General features: G+C 39.3%; 1 protein-coding gene across 1 annotated transcript in view; it reads left to right on the plus strand.

The window, feature by feature from the left end:
* The first annotated feature begins 7,681 nt into the window (after positions 1-7,681).
* MET (MET proto-oncogene, receptor tyrosine kinase) overlaps positions 7,682-17,428 on the plus strand; it is a 167,581-nt gene continuing 157,834 nt past the window's right edge. Inside the window, exon 1 of the mRNA XM_007525437.3 lies at positions 7,682-8,098. The gene's annotated coding sequence lies outside the window, so the exon portion shown is untranslated. The remainder of the gene's footprint in view (positions 8,099-17,428) is intronic.

The following is a 17,428-nucleotide window of genomic DNA, read 5'->3' on the forward strand; positions in this document are numbered from 1 at the left end:
ACAGATTTATTTTTGTTAGTGTATTGTTTTCCAAGATAGGCTAATCCTGTTGTACTATGACCAGATAGTTTAAATTAACAGAGTAGATAAATTGGATGGCAGATAATATTATCATAGTACATTAAAATATTTTTAAATTATCTATTTTCTATTCCAAAATGCTTTATCAATTTAGCACCAGGAGAGGAGCAAAATTTATTTTTTGATTGAAATATTGATGAATGAGAGAATTGAGAGCCATCTTCTGGGACTTTTTCAAAGTATTTGCATCTAGTTCTCATTTTCTGTGAGTATAGACTCTCTGAAAGACGTTCTCCTAGAACTCCTTTCTCTCTGTCCTCTGGTACTTTCATTTTTCTCTCTACATCACATTCTCAAAATCCCCAAAGGAGAGTTCTGGGGTTGTGAAAATAGATCAACAGGAGAAAGAGTATTACAGTAGGAGTGTTGGTGATATGTACCTATAGTTCAATACCTAGGCCATCCTGGCTGCCTGGGACCCTTGTACAGTGTACATTGTAATTGTGTATAGTGTTTTACAACTGAACTATATAGTAAATGTCAACATATTTATTCATACTTGCAATAACTGGTCCACAACAGTGTAATGCTGTTAGTTGCAACTGATTTTATGGACTGAGGAGAAAAGAAATTGAGAGGAAGAATTAAGTATTGTTGCTCCATGTTAAAGACTGTGTCACTCACCGATGGTTCAGGTGGCAGTTGTAATTACTGCAGTGAGAAGTGTAGTTCTAGAAAGAAACAGACTTAAGACTTATGCATGTAAGTTAGATAACTTACATGATTTCTCTGAAACTCATTTCTCTGTAAACTGAGAAAGGCAATACTTACCCTGGAGTTTTGTTAAAAAGGAATAGTAGACATTTAATAAGTGAGAGTTAAATGCATTATACATTTATCTGACTTTAGGAAAGAGACAATAATCTGAATGTGAAAATAAAGCAAATCATTAACAAATTGCAACACCCTGTTGAATATGGTAATTTATTTTTAATTTTTCTGCCTCCAGTTCCCTAGGACTTCTGATTAAAATCATGATACTTGTAGCTTCAAGAGCTTAGCAGTTTTGTACTTGTCCTCAATATTGAATATGTTCAGTGATATTTTTAGATAAAATAACACTGCATATTTTATTTTTAGAGAGTCCAGGCACAAGCAAATGGCCGATATAAATTGACATAAAATCATTTCATATTAAAAGCACCCTTCTTAATCCTTTGTAAGTAGCATTTTCCTTTGCAAAGGCCAGTTTCCCCAAAGTGTTTATCTACAAACCTAATTTTAGAGAACACTGCCATTAAATATGTTAAGTGGGGAGAAAGTGTGCTTTTTTTTAGTTTTATATGACTTTGTTGTTCTGTTTTTGCACACAATTTTTTTCAAGTCTTCAATATCCTAGTGTACATGGGGAGTCCTATATCCTGCAAAAAATATATATATATAAGGTACCATCACCTGAATACCTGTTGTTCTCTAGAAAAGACATTTTCCAAAACACCATAATAGAGAAAACAGAATATGAAGAGAGATTAAATCTAACAACAAAGATTTTTGAACTTTTTGTATTGGGGTGATTAATGGTTTATAGTAATTATTGGGACATGTGTAAAACTTCTCACTTTTCTGCAAAATACTCACATCCCCAACCCAAGTCCTTATCCTCCATCAGGCATCAGGGCCTGAAAGCCTCCCTGTACCACATCCCAACCCAGAGCCCTTTACTTTGCAATACATCAAACCTAGTCCAAGTTCTACTTTGTGTCCCTCTACACTTCTGTTCTTATTTCTCAATTTCTGTCCATGAGTGAGATATTCCATATCCATCCTTCTCTTTCTGGCTTGCCTCACTTAACTTCATTCCCTCAAGATCTATTCAAGATAAGGTAAAGGTGAATTCATCATTCTTCATAGCTGAGGAGAGAATAAGCACCCTTAAGATAGGGGATCACAGATCTCAAAGTCTACAAAATAAAGTGAGGTCAGAAGCAGGTTGCACTTGTTACAAGAAAGACAATGGCAAACTGCAGAACTTATATTCTGCTCACTACTGTTGGGCTGCGCTGCGGAAAAGAGAGAGAGAGGAGATCCAGAGCGAAGAGGGAACACAAATCTTTATTCCCACAGACACCTCAGACTTGGGTGAGAGCACAGTGGTTCGGGCCACGAGGAGGTAGCAAAAATGGCCGCCTCCTGGACCACCCTCCCTTGCGTTTAATAACCAATGTGAAAAACGGGCAAGAGAGACTAGGGGCAGAAGAAGGGCTTTATAGGGCAACAACCAGGAGTGACGTATCGGGACAGGATTGGTTGAAAAAGGCACTGTGAGAATATCGCGGGAAGTGGCAAAGCTTGAGGGGACAACTTGGCAGATGTGACTGCATCTGCATAATTCCCCAGCACACTACAGAACAAACTTATAAAGAAAGAAAGAGGGAGTCGGGCAGTGGCACAGTGGGTTAAGCGCACGTGGCTCAAAGCGCAAGGACCAGCGGAAGGATTCTGGTTCAAGCTTCTGGCTCCCCACCTGCAGGGGAATCGCTTTACAGGCAATGAAGCAGGTCTGCAGGTGTCTATCTTTTTCTCCCCGTCTCTGTCTTCCCCTCCTCTCCATTTCTCTCTGTCCTATCCAACAACAACATCAGTAACAACAACAAGAACTACAACAATAAAACATCAAGGGCAACAAAAGGGAATAAATAAATAAATAAATATATAAATAAATAAAAGAAAGAGAGAAAGAAAGAAATGGAAAATTATGAAGGTCTATGTAAGTTTGTGGACCTCACCCTCCACAAATTGCCAGCATGAAAACTTTGTTTTAAGTAGGTTGCTTTCAGACCTGAGGGGTCAGACAGTGGAGCACCAGTAGAGTAAACTATGACTAGGGAACCAGGTTCAAATTCTCACTCCTCACCTTCATGGAGGGGCTTCATGAATGGTAAATCAGTGCTGCAGGTGTCTCTCTTTCTTTCTTCTCTGTCTCCTTCCCTCCCCTCTCAATTTCTTCCTATCCTATTAAATTAAAAGAAAAAAATGGGAAAATAATGGTCACTGGCAGCAGTGGATTCAACATACATTGCAGGCAGGCAACAAGCCCAGCACCAAAATTAAGTCTGGTGGCAATCAAAATAAATAAATATGTAAATAAATAGGTTGCTTTCATTTTTGTTTCAAAAAATAGTACCATATGAGTGAAGTTAAAGAGTGCCCTCTAGGATCCAAATTTTAATGTGCTAACAAGTAAACAGAAAGAATGTGGCATATTTTGAATAGGATGCTACTGTTTCTATCCCCTGACTATGGCTACCATTAGGTTAAGAAATGAGATTTTATTTTTTTAGCTTACCTTTTAGTTATTTTTAGTAATAACTTAAGCAATTATATTTTACCAGACACTATGCCATGTGCTTTATTTAGGACTCCTTATTTTCTCCTCATGATAACCCTCCTACTATTCCTAATTTACAGATAAAACACAGAGAATTTAAATCACTAACTTATAATTTCATAACTAGCAAACAGCTGAAGTGGTGTAGAAATCTAGGTTATCTGGTTCTAAAATCCACAGTCATTTTATTAATATGCTAAAGTCAGTCTTAGAAATATATTGCTCCCCATTTGTGGGACATACCAATTTTGAAAGTTTTTAGCTACAAGAGATAGAACCTCTGATAAACAGTATTTGGGACAAATAGTTTTCCACGAAATAAGAAAGCACTGAGTGTTGTCTCTCATGTGGAGGAAATAAAGAAGCAATGCAAGGGAACTAGCAAAGTGAAATGAAGAGAAGACCTTGGGTCTTGAACAGCAGTAAGTAGGTTACGAGGGGGAACTGGGGGTGGAGGGGTCGATGCTTTAGTGCGAGATGGGGTAGCACATTTTGAAGGAAAGGGGACTAGTTGTTCTGAAACACTTATTTCTTGTAAACCAAGTTTACCTAAATAACAAATTAAACGATTAATTTTATTTTATTATTATTATTTCCAAAACATTGCTTAAGCCTGGCTTACAATAGTACTGGAAATTGAACCTGAGGCCTTGGAGCCCCAGTCGTGGAGTCTTTTTGTATAACCATTACGCTATCTCCTCTGCCTTAAACTATTAAATGTAATAAGATAAATCTGGAAACAGGTATGTACCATCATAGGTACTGTAACTTAGCTGTTCTGGAGCCACTTTCTCCCCTGATGGCTCTAAGACCCAGCTCTCCACTAAGCAACATATATCAAGTCCAGAAAGGAAGGGGTGGCACCAGTTTGTTATGACCCTTTATTCAGGAAATTAAACTGTTTCCCAGAAGGTCCTAACAGACTTCAGTTTAATCTCAGTGCCAGAATGACATCACATAGCCATGCCTGCTGCAAAGGAGTTTGGGAAGACAAGTAATTCTCTTTTCCAGTTCCAAAAGTGCAGGCAGGAAGGGGAATATCTGTTTGGGAACAGGTGCTGACCTAGCAAGCCAACACTGTCAACTACAAGTGGTTTGATTTAGTCAGGAAAATACCAACGGGACTCCAACGTACAGTGTGTCACTTGCTCCATGGGCTCAAGGAAAGTTAAACAACAATAAACCTGCCTTGATGCAAACATCAATGTTGAATTGTAGAATTCAAATGGCCTTTTATAAGGTATCTGTTTCTCTTCATTTTTAAAAATGTACAATCACTCCTAACCTTTTTCCTGATCAAACCTATCTAGTGTGTAAAAACTAGATTTTCATACAAATGCTTTCAGTATATGCTATTTTTGGTATTTTGTAAACTGTAACTCTTACTTATGGTTAAAATCAAAATACAGTTTTTAACACAGTTTCAAGTTAGAATGAAATTTGTCAGTAACTAGAAACTAAGGAACATTAGTGCTGAAAATATGCTATAGGTCATTTGACTGTTTGATCTATCTTATTTTTCACTTTGCACTGGCTTTCCTGGGTCATTCTATCACTTTTTTTTCTTTTATATTTTTATCATAGCATATAAACTCAAAAAACCTGTTAAGGCAACTAAATACTGCAGTCTAAAAAATCCTGTTAACATATTGCTATGGAAACCAAGAAACAGAAACAGCACTCTAATCATTCCTTTAGACAACCATGGCTAAGTGTGTGTGTGTGTGTGTGTATTTGTAAATTCATTAACTTATTCATCTTTTATTGAAAGTGGGTACTGAGCCCAAAATCTAGAAATGGTCACTCCATAAATAGGTCTGTTCCTTCCAACTAGTAAATTAGCTTTTGAATATGAACTATAGGTAGTCATTGTTATATTATGCCATGTGATATCAGGAAGTCTTCTGTAAGATTGCTTTGCTTATTTAGCCTAGCCAGACTGAGGTCGCTTGGCACAGTATAAGGAACACCTGGCTGAGACTTGAGACATGGGTTCTAAGCTCTCTATTTTAATCAACTGTGTAACTTTCTTAAAGACTCTTAGAGACTCAAGTTTCCTTGGAGAGGAGATAGCTCACCTGGAGGGGACACACTTAGATCTGTATAACCCCCTGGATTCAGGTCCAGAACTACATGGGAGCACTGTGAACAAAAGCATGGAGGGGGAGTTTCATGTATATAATGGACAGTGATCTGATGTCTCTCCCTCTTCCTTTCTCTACACTTCCCTCTCCTCCTCACTTTCCCTCCTTATCCTCCTCTCTCTGCCTCTCCTCTCTATTTCCTCCTTATCTAAATAAGGAATTTTAAAAATTGGCTTAAGAAGACTATTGAGCTCTGGTATCATGAAGCCTCATTAAAAATAAATTAAAGAAATGGAAATTTAGGTCAGGGGCAGCCTACTGTACATTATCTCCATGTGCAAAACCCTGAATTCATTCCCCTGCAACACCTTACAAAAATGAGACTCAGTCTTCTTCTCTGCAAAATGGTTCAATGCAAGACTCTATCACTGTGCTATCAGGAACTTTTCTCTAAAACTGGGGAATCATAAGACAATCACTTTTGAGGTTTGAAAGTGCTCTGTGCATTCCCTGGTAAAGCACCTCCCACAGAACATGATCTTAGGCAAACAGTGGCTATTTTTTACTATATTTCTCATGTTGTAATCACTCCTGACCTGCAGAGGAAATGTTTTGTCCCATGACCAGTAGTGAGTAACCTTATTATTATCTTAACAGACACTGTGAGATTTTTAAAAAATTGATTTAATAATGATCACCAAGACCATAGGATAAAAAGGGCACAATTCCACACAATTCCCACCACCAGAGTTCTGCATTCCATTCCCTCCAGTGGAAGCTTTCCTATTCTTTATCTCTCTGGGAGTATGGACCCAGGAGCATTATGGGGTGCAGAAGGTGGGAGGTCTAGATTCTGTAACTGCTTTCCCACTAGACATGGGCAGGTAGATGGATACCCAGCCTGTTTCTGTCTTTCCCTAGTTGGGTAAGGCTTTGGAGAGGTGGGGTTTCCAGGACACATTGGTGAGGTCTGCCCAGGGAAGCCAGCATGGTAGCATCTGTAACTTGGTGGCTGAAAAACATTAAGATATAAAACAGATAATAATCAGAAACCTAAAGGTAAGAATATAGCAGATGAGATTTGGGGTCTCCAGTTTAGAAAAAACTATGAAGTCTATTTTAGGTGTATTCCAAGGGGCCCATGACTTTACTAATTTTTGCCTGAGCCCAACAGCTAACATGAAGGTGGGCTAAAGGTATTGCCTGGGGAGATGGAGTCAGAGTTGGAAATACGACCAGAAAGCTGGATCAGGGCATAGAGTAGCACCCAAATATGGAGAACTATATAAATATTAACTGTAAACCCCTTCGATCTGATTTGGGTCCCATATTCAGCAAAGGAGCAAGCCTGTGTAATCTCTGTGTCCCTGTAGGTCTGAGCTATGTTTCCTACCAGGAAAAGCTGCTCCTTAGGTTCTATTACCTCAAAGTATTTATTTTTCTCTGAAGTTTAATGCCAGTTTTTATAAGCAGACACATGAGATATAAAAAGTTATACTATCACAATTAATCTTAACACAATTCATCAACCCCCAGCCTCTTCTTTTTTTACTATCAACTTTCAAGAATTAAACTTCTGTTCTGTTTTGCGTGTTCATTTCTTTTTTCCTTTTCATTTAATCAGACTATTTCCTACTACCAAAAAAAAAAAATTAAAGAAACTGAAGTGTCCTCGAGGTTAAACTCCTGTGTTGTTCTTCCTTCCAGAAATCCTAGTTCTTATAGTAGGTAGGGGATAATCGTTGCATAATGAAATCATTGGGACGGTTAGTCCAGCCACTCTGACAATGAATTCCTTGTTTGTGTTGGTGCAAAGTCTCTCTCTCTCTCCCGGGTCAAAGAGAAGGTTGACCCGGGAGCCGCGGTGTGAGCCGCCAGGGGCACGGCCAGTGCGGCCCGGTGTGCGCGCCCGAGCCCAGCGCGCAGGGTGACGCTCGCTGCACGAGCACCAGGAGGGGGAGACTCGGTGCCGCTCTTCTCCTCCAAGCTAACTTCAAACCACCCAAGCAGGGGGAGGAGAGAGCGCGCAGCCCGGGCGAGAAAACTTCTCCACCTAGAAAGTTTCACCTTTGTCGTGGGCGGGGCCGAGCGAGGCAGGAGGAAGCGCGACCCCCGCGGGGCCTGGCGCGGCGAGAGCGGCAGGAAGGGCGGGGACCGATTTCCCCCTCTGGGTGGTGCCAGTCCCCACCTCAGCGGGCTTCAGGACCCGCCGGCTGGGCGGACGGACAGCGCGCGAAGTGGACAGACACGTGCTGGGGCGGGCGGGCCCCTCGGTCGTGTCTCCTGGCCTAGAGGCTCCCGGGCTGCCGGGGTCGCGCGCCGATGCCCGGCTGAGTCACTGGCCCGAAGCACGCGGGTGGCCACGGAGGGGCGGGGGGAGCGCGGCGGGCGGGCTGGCGGGCGGGGCGCTCGGCTGGGCCCCGCCGCAGGTGACCCGGAGGCTGTCGCCGCCCGCTGAGCCCGGAGCGCTTTGTGACCAGATGCGGAGCCCAGCGGAGAGAGCGAGCCAGATGAGGGGGGACAGCTGACTTGCTCCGAGAAGGCACGGAGCGCGCGGGTGGTCCCCGAGCTACTGACTTCTCCGCGGATTCTAGAGCACCGCAAGGTAAATATGACAATACTGATAGTAATAATAATAAAGTACAGCCCCTTCAAGTCTTGCAACCCCCCCCCCCCCACCAACCCTTCGCCCCACCGTTTGTGCTTCCTTTGTTCCCCCTTAAAGATCCGGCTGCTGTTATAGAAGGCAAAATCAGAGAGGTGGGCGAGAGTTTAGGGATATCAGAAACTGAAGGGGTATGGCATTGGGGGGTGGGGGAGTTGGAAACTAAAACGGGGCTTCTCGTTTTAGGGGGTTGCATGCGAAGGCCACCTGTCTGACTCAGGAGGAAGAGGGGCGCTGGGGTAGTGGATGATAAATGACTGTTACAGCCCAGCAAGTTTCAGGCTGTGGTTTGACTCAGCCCTTACAAAAGGGATCCCGTCACTCGGTCCCTGGTTATGCAGTTGGCATGTAGGGAGTGAGTCTTCCTTGTTTCCAACCCTGCTTTATCTGTATTGTGTGAGGGTCATTCCAAGGTGCAGGTGTTTCTGGCAAATACACCAGGGTTGTGATCCATCATTTCCAATAGTACCCTATCTCTGCGGGGGCTCTGTGGAGGACATCTATCTTATTAGGTGAAATAGATTATAACCAGAGGTTAGATAGTCTGGCTAATACTGGTACTGACCCAATAATGAAACACCAGTGAGTGTACTTTCACCAGCTGTTGGCAATGCAGAATTTACTACAAAGTTAGGTTTCCCATTTTATACCGTTTTATGTTTTAAAAGAGTTATTTGTTAATTTGGCAGTTGGAGAGAGTTCCAATGGCCCATGCACGCCTACCTTATCACAGTTTTTTTGTTCAAAGGAGCCCTGGGGCAGAATGAAATACTGTCAACTCTCTTACGCAAAATAGTCAGGATACTTGAATTGCCAAGTTAAGATGGTCGATAAATATGAGAGGGGATTGTAAAAACTGACATTAGAGAGAATACAGACTATCTGGATCCTCTCCTGAATTTTGAATAGAGTGTTCACATTTTGTAGAGCTTGGTGGAGGCTTATTCTCTTGTTTCCATCAGCCAGACACATACACTTTGCTATGCAAATGGATTCAGAAAAACATTATTTTTCCTTTATAACTGAACTATTATAGCTGAGTAATGAATTTTTCCTGCATGAAGATGATCTGAAAACGGTGTACATCATGCTTCTCTGAGCTACTAGGACATAAATTGTGGGTTTTATGTAAACTGTAAGTGGTGGTTGGATTATTTACAGGTACATAGCTTTCCTTTATAGCTCTGAGCTTATTGGCTTTGCTTGGAACATGCATGTAACTTCCATAATGGAAAAGAAGTGAGGAGCTGTGATTTTTTTTTTTAATCATAGACTGCAAGCCTGTGGTGTATGCATTTAATGTTAATTCCTCGTGAAGTGCTGTAAATTTTATCTACATTCATATGAAATTTTTGTAGCACCAAAAATGTTCCAGGATGCCCATAAAATACATTGGTGTTATAAAATGCTTATTAAGGTTTTAAACTTAGCAGTACATAAGCCTATAATTGTTACACTATATAAATATAATTTGACTTGAACATAGTAGAATATATAGATGATATGCTGTTTCTTTTTCATTATTATTATTATTACTATTATTATTTGCCTCCAAGGTTATCGCTGGGGCTCGGTGACTACACTAAGAATCCATTGCTCCTGCAGGCTATTTTCCCCCCATTTTTGTTGCCCTTGATGTTATTTCTCTTGTTGTTGGATAGCACAAAAAGAACTCAGGAGAGGAGGAAAGAAAGACACCGTGGTCTGGGAGGTGGCGCAGTGGATAAATAAAGCATCAGACTCTCAAGTATGAGGTCCTGAGTTCAATCCCTGGCAGCACATTTACCAGAGTGATGTCTGGCTCTTTCTCTCTCCTCCTATGTTTCTCATTAATAAATAAATAAAATCTTAAAAAAAAAAAAAAAGACAGACAGACAGACACCTGCAGACCTGCTTCATTGCTTGTGAAGCGACCCTCTAGCAGGTGAGGAGCCAGGGGCTCAAACTGAGATCCTTGAGCCTGAGCCGGTCTTGCTTCACTCCATGTGCGCTTAACCCCCACCCCCACTTTTTCAAAGATTTATTTGTTCTTAATACACCACAGTAGGTTTTTGTTGTTGTTTGTTTGTTTTTTGCCTCTAGTGCTATCTCTGGGGATCAGTCCCAGCACTATGAATCCACTGTTCCTGGTGCTCATTTTTTTCCTTTTTTCCATTTTATTGGATAGGACAGAAAGAAATTGAGAGGGGAAGGGGAAGGAGGGAGGGAGAGAAAAAGATAGACACCTACAGACCTGCTTCACTGCTCATGAAGCATCCCCCCTGCAGGTGGGGAGTGGAGGTTCAAACCCAGGTCCTTGAGTGGCCCCAGTCCTTGCGCATAGTACTAGCTTAACCAGGTGCGCAACCACCCAGCCCCACAGTAGGTTTTTACCTGAGATGTACACAATGTGCATTCAGAGTTAGTAGGTGGGGACTAACAAAATAACTCACTCGGATAATGCACTCCAGTGTTGTTGTGTGTAATCCAGGCTCAAAGCCAGCCACCACCACATTGGAAGAAGCTTTGGTATTGTAGCGTCTTTCACACTCTCTGCCTCTCTGTCTCTAAATGCAATCTCAAAGCTGCAATACACTGGTGATGAAAAAAAAGTTAGTGTATGATATTTATATGAATTATAAAGATAGATAAGGCTAACCACAGCCAGCCATTATGAAATTTTATAGATACTGTTTTCATGCCTTTTTTTTTTTCTTTTTAATAGAGAAAGAGAGAAATGGAGATGGAAGAATAATAGGGAAGGAGAGAAATATACCTACAGCACTGTTTCACCACTGGTGAAAATTCTTCCCTGAAGGTAGGGACCAGAGACTTGAACCTGGTTCCTTGCATATGGTGGCATATGTTCTCAAACAGGTGTGCCACTGCCCGGCCCTTATCTTTTTTGAACCTACCATCACAGCAAAATGGCACTTTTCTACTTAGGGTAAAAACCCTTGTACATTCCTTTAAAAAGACTATGAAATATTCATTTGTTATTTTAAAAATTGTTTTATTGAGTGTCAGACTAAGACATACATTAAAAATCAATTACCTTACCTCTTAGTAAGGAAGATACTCCATAATTAATAACACTTGTCTAATTCTTCTAGTTCAAGGTAGTCACCCCCCCCCCAAAGAAAAATGGTTAATTCAGAAAAGCTCACATGCTCTCAGAATACACTTTCCCTAAAATGAATATACCAATGCCTACAGGGACACATATACTCCAAATTCCTAGTTTCTACCACAGTATCATTAGGTTTAATGATGCATGTCTGAATCACCTGTGCTTTGTTACTTCTCTTCCACCACCACGACCACTGACACCACTACTACCACCTCTTTCTCTTCTTCCTAATATTGTCCTTGTTCTGCTATGACTGCTCTTTGGATACCTAACTTCCTAGTTGTGCCACCTTGACAATAGAAAATACGTAGAAATTCAAGTACCAGCAAGTAACCTCCTTTTCTTCCCTGGCGTATGTTGAAACTATTGTCTTTGACACTGAGCCCTGAGAGTGGAGTTTTTTCATGGGCTTGCTCTATGTAAAATGAGTAGTCACCTCCAAGTTATAAATGATTACTATATTGACTAATGTCAAATCAAAATCACGTTGATCCCTTATTCTTAGCTGAGTTGCTTCTATTTCCACATTTGCCTCCATCCAAAGTAGCTAAGAACTGTATGTTGATTATCATGTTTGAGAAACATTTTTTTAAGTGAGAAATAAGATCTCACCCTTCAAGTATCTATAATCTAGATACATAATCAATAGCACATATAAAATGGAACCAGGGTCCATAATTATTAAGGGACTATCACACAAGAATGGCTACATTAAAAATCATCTTGTTTGATAAATATTAGAAACATTAAAAATCAGAAGATTGGGGAGTCGGGCGGTAGAACAGCGGGTTAAGCATGCGTGGCGAAAATCCCGTTCCAGCCCCTGGCTCCCCACCTGCAGGGGAGTCGATTCACAAGTGGTGAAGCAGGTCTGCAGGTGTCTGTCTTTCTCTCCCCCTCTCTGTCTTCCCCTCCTCTCTCCATTTCTCTCTGTCCTATCCAACAACGACAACTACAACAACAATAAAAAACAAGGGCAACAAAAAGGGAAAAATAAATAAATGTAAAAAAATTTAAAAAATAAAAATAAAAGGTTAGGGAGACAGCATAGTGGCTTAAAAAAATCAGAAGATTGAAATTTAGAGACCTCTTAGATTTGCAAGCTACTGAACAGGAATGTAGCTCAGTGGTATTGTATATTCCCAGTACCCTAAGAGCCCAATTTCAAGCTTCTTCCGAGTGTATCATCTTTGTTACACTACAATAGGAAAGATAGGAAAGAAAATTCAGTATTTTGACTTCCCCCATTTTATAGACAAGAACCACACTGCTTCTGCCTAAACATCAATGAAGATGAACTATTTTAAGCACTTTCCACTTTGGTTGAGATAGTGATTAAATAATAAATAAGACACCTTTAGGTTCTGGAATTTTTCTCGCCTTCTATTTCTCCAGATCTCTTTTTTTCTGGTAATGAATACCAAGGAAAGACTACATTCATTTTGCGCCTGTTATCAGATTAAGAGCTGTGAGTAATTTTGTAATCTATCCTTCTATCAGAAACCCTATTCTCAGATACCCTTCAGCTGTGTTTAACAGTTGACTATATTCCCCTTGGGATTTGTTTCAATAAAAATCTGACTGCTTTGCTTTTCAAAGAACAAAATGAAGAAAGTGTTTTTATAAGCTGTAAAACATAATTAAGAGAAAAATCACACGTGTGGCATTTGAAGCAGGTGGTGTGAGAACAATGAAAAAAATTTTAAAGCAGTCAACTGCTAATCACATACCCAGGTATACACATTTCTCCTGTGATTGTATAAATTTGTACAAGCATTCAGTTTCCTCCTGTTTTTAATGTCTATAAAAATTATGTAACTATTAAGACCCACAGAAATTATGTAAGAACCTGAATGTCAGAGAAATTATATAACTATCAATGGAATTTTGAAATGTATTTATTCTATATAATGGTAGTGGGTAATATGCAGCCCACAATCCATACAAGGTCACCATGCCAAGGTAGCCACAGATTTTTTTCATAGCTCCATTAAGTGCTTATTTTTAAGTTGATCATTTAGTCTGGCCTGGAAATGGTGCTGTAAAAATCCAAATGGTCCTTGGCAGAAAAAAAAAAAAAGCTTCCCCATCCCTGCTGTAGAACAAAGGGTTATTATGAAATATGATCAGATCAATTATAGAACGTGGTCAGAGAATCAAAGATTCTAGTGATGCCAGATCCCTTTATTCTTAGAATATGACTGAAGATTTAGTCATTCAGGATAGTTTGTTGAGCACTCTGGCAATACAGTAGAGAATATAACAGCCAAAAGCCTCTCAACTCATGATGTTTTGTTTGTTTGTTGTTTTTACCAGAGCACTACTCAGCTCTGTCTTATAGTAGTGCTGAGAATTAAACTAGGTAGCTCAGAGCCTCAGACATGAAAATCGTTTTGTATAACCTTTATGACATCTCCCCAGCCCATGATTCTCTGTTCTATATTAACAAAGGCAAACAATAAGTCAAACACATAAATACAAATTGTTCTGTGTGAAGTGGATATAAGAGCTCCATGAAAAAATTAAGTAGTGAAGATTAGGAGCTGACAAGATAAGAGAAGACCATATAGTAATTGAAAAATTTCAGTAGTAAAATCAGAGAAGCTCTTACTTCAAAAATGGCTTTTGAGCTAGAACCTGAAGGAGATGTAGCTATCTGAAATAGGGCTTCTACTTAGAGTCCCTAGCAAATATTATTCTGATATTCCCCCACCCCCCAGAATTGTGCAGTACATAGCCTTCAACAGCTGTATATGGAGTCTCTGATTTTTTTTTAATTTTTTTTTTAGGAAAATACCTGAGTAATGCTTGCCATTAGTTCACTGAAGTCGTAAAGATAAACCGCATCTCTTCCTTTGTGGGTTAAAAAGAAGTGAACTATGGTTGATTCTGGTAGCCACTTGATTCCATCCACCACACCCCACCCTTGATCTAATATTTTGTTCCATTTGTATTATTTTACTTCTCATTTTCCACACTATGAACCTGATCTGATGGAATTTATTGAGAGTTATACCGGTAGCCTTTGTCTTCCTTAGTATAAAACTGAGGACAACAGAGGACAATTGCTGGTCCTTTCTCTTATCTGCTGTGCACTCTGCTTTTCTCTCTCATCTTCATTTTCTGTCTCTAGTGTTAAACGACTGTGTGAGATAGTCTTCCTTTAAACTTCAGCCCTGTCCCTGCCCTATATCTTCACAGATTCAGGATTATCTTACATAAGTAAAACCTAAGTGGGTAAAGCTAACCATTTCACCAAGAACCAACAACCTGCTTAGATAAAGTTCAACCTCAGACAGAACAGCCACCACCTGTCATCCTTGGAGTTGTCCTGAGACCCAGTGTGTGGTGTGAGCCCATATGCTGATGTCTTTCAAATTTTCAGAAGCTAGAAATCACTCAATTTAAAAGTATTAAGGCAGCTTCTTTAAAAAAAAAAACAAAAAACTATTCAGGCTAGAGAAACAAGTTTCAGGCCATTTTTGGATCCTGGTGGTCCCAATTGCAATCTTGGCCACAATTATACCTACCAATGGTCACCTGTATCATGTCATCTTCTGGTGCTCTTGAATTTAGCAGCATGCATTGCAAAAGAGCCCAGGACTACTTCTGCAAATTGTTTTTTTTTCCACAGTTCACAGGTTCCTACTCTCTCCTCTGTGTGAAAATAAGCTAGGATATGTGTGTGTGTGTGTGTATGTATATGTGGAAGAAAGAAAATATATTTTCTGATTTATCATCTATTGGTACAGATTTTCTAAATCTATCAGTCCACGTACTTTTTAGCAAGCTGTGCACCAATATGTTTCTAAACTAAAGGATAATCTAATTATTTAATTTGTAATCTGTGGCAATCACTTTCAGAAACCTAAATGCATCGTAACTTTATATATAGAGAGTTTATTTCCAAGTTCTCAATCAGGATACATTCTTTCTTTGGAGAAAATTTTTCTTTTTTTCTTTTTTTGTTCCAGATATGCCTGAACTTCAGCAGTTGCTATTATATTTCCCTACCATTAAAATTCAAAACGTGTGTTGTGTTGGTTTCCAGAGCCTTTAGAAACCATCAGATCAATCTATTTTTCCAAAGGAATAAAAACCCTAGGTTGTGTGTGGACTTGTTTTCTTTAATCCTAAAAATTCATAGAAATGCCCAGGCTACTGGCCTTACGGAAGGCCATTGTGTTAGAACGGAAGACTATGTTCTGTATTTCTTCCTACTATTTTAAATTCAAATATAATAATATATCATGAAGCAGTGAACATATTAAGATCAGTGACCTTTTCCTGTTTTTGGAAATGATATCACCAAGAGTTAAACATCTGAAGTACCTAGTCTCAGGTTTAATTTTGAAGTTGTCTGTTTTAAAAACATGACTTAGGAGAATTGAAAAATACTTTTTGTTTTTCAGTAACACTACAGAATGTTTCTGATTTTAATATTTTATTGATAATATCAAGAAGAATTTTCAAAACTACAGATCTCTGAAGTAAGTTGAGTCTTCTCAACTCAGAGAGAGGTGGACTACATTTGTTTAGGAAAAAACTGATGGTCCATTTGAGGTCTCACTTTGTGGGAAAGGAAAATCTAGCCAACATTTGGGTCCATAATATAAGTCAAAATCAGTTTTGGCTTTTCTCAAGACTAGTGTGTCTGTAGATCAACATTTTAGTTCTTAAAATTCAAACCTAGAAGTTTTTAAAGGAAATTTAATCCATGTGTTTTTGATCCACTAAATCCTAAATCATTACCCAGAAACTGGATGTCTGTCTAAGCTCTTTGATGTCTAAGAAATCTTTGAAAACATATAAAACTCTTTTTGTCCCAGAAAAAATAGGAAGTTGGTTTTTGCTATGGGCCAATAAACAGCATCTTCAAAAATCTGTTAGGAATAAAATCCTGCAACTATGACAGAATGGATGCTTGAATGAGTACTAATGCATCTTTTTTCTTTCTGATGGAATGTGAATAATATAAGTACTGTTAAAGACCTTGCTTACCAGTGGTATTCAGTTGCAATCCTTATTAATCCCAGAATGAATTATTTTGGCACACCTCTTCTTTCTATTACAAAGTCAAAATATTTATCTTTTTTTTCTTGACACACAGTAGGTACTCAGTAAATATTTTGTTGAATGTTAAATGAATGACTTACTTTTGCCCAGAACCTTCCAGCTAATGCCAGACTTTCTATTCAATGTCAATATCCATCTGTCACATCTTAAAATAAGATCTATTCTGAGTCAGTGACCTGGTTTGACAATTTTTTTAAATAAGTCGTCTAGCTAAATATATGACATTTATTGAAATTCATTCTGTACCATGAGGCAACTGCCTTGTGAAGAGTGCTGAAAATAGGAAGGAATTTCTAGGCTAATTTGATTAAATATTCAGTTGTTACCATATGCTTTCTGAAAATTGATTTTTCTCCCTTTATTGTTCCTGTCATCCTTCCTCCCATCTTGACATGCTTACTGATTGAAAACTTACTGAAAGCTACGCACAGAAAAGGGCAGGTCGATTGTATGCATAAGCAAGAGCATCATGTCCAAACAGGCTTGGAAAACATAATACTATCATCATAAGTTGCCACAATATAGGAGGTAAGAGGAAGGAGTATGCAACAGTAATAGTAGTGTTGGATGTTGCTCCAGATTACATAGATGACACATCTCTGAACTCCATTGTTTAGAGAAAAACACCTTTTACTGTAGTTAGACTTCCTGTTTGTGTGTATTTTCTGGTAACTAGACTTCCCATATGGACTTGGCACACATACATAGCTTTAAGTGCAGTTGAAATACACATGATTAAGGTACTGACTGCTGGAGAGACAGCAAAATCTGTCCCCCCCCCCCAAAAAAAAAGAAAGGATAATTTAGAAGAAGAGGTAGTACTGCAAAAGGGACATTGAGAGCTCTCTTGAAACATGTTTTGAATTCCCAACTACTAACCACATTTTATCCCCAGGAAGTCTGTCTATGAAAAATGTGTTGATTCTGTGTGACATTGGTGTGACAGATTTTGGGTAGTAGCTTTTATCTTGTAAGAAGCAAAGGGGAAATAATGTTGTTATTTTTTTTAAAATGTAATACTTTTGTAGATCCATATATATCATTAACGATTGCTTTGTTTTGTACTTATAAATATGTATATAATA

Source organism: Erinaceus europaeus, chromosome 8, assembly GCF_950295315.1.
Source record: "Erinaceus europaeus chromosome 8, mEriEur2.1, whole genome shotgun sequence".
NCBI classification, from domain to species: domain Eukaryota; kingdom Metazoa; phylum Chordata; class Mammalia; order Eulipotyphla; family Erinaceidae; genus Erinaceus; species Erinaceus europaeus.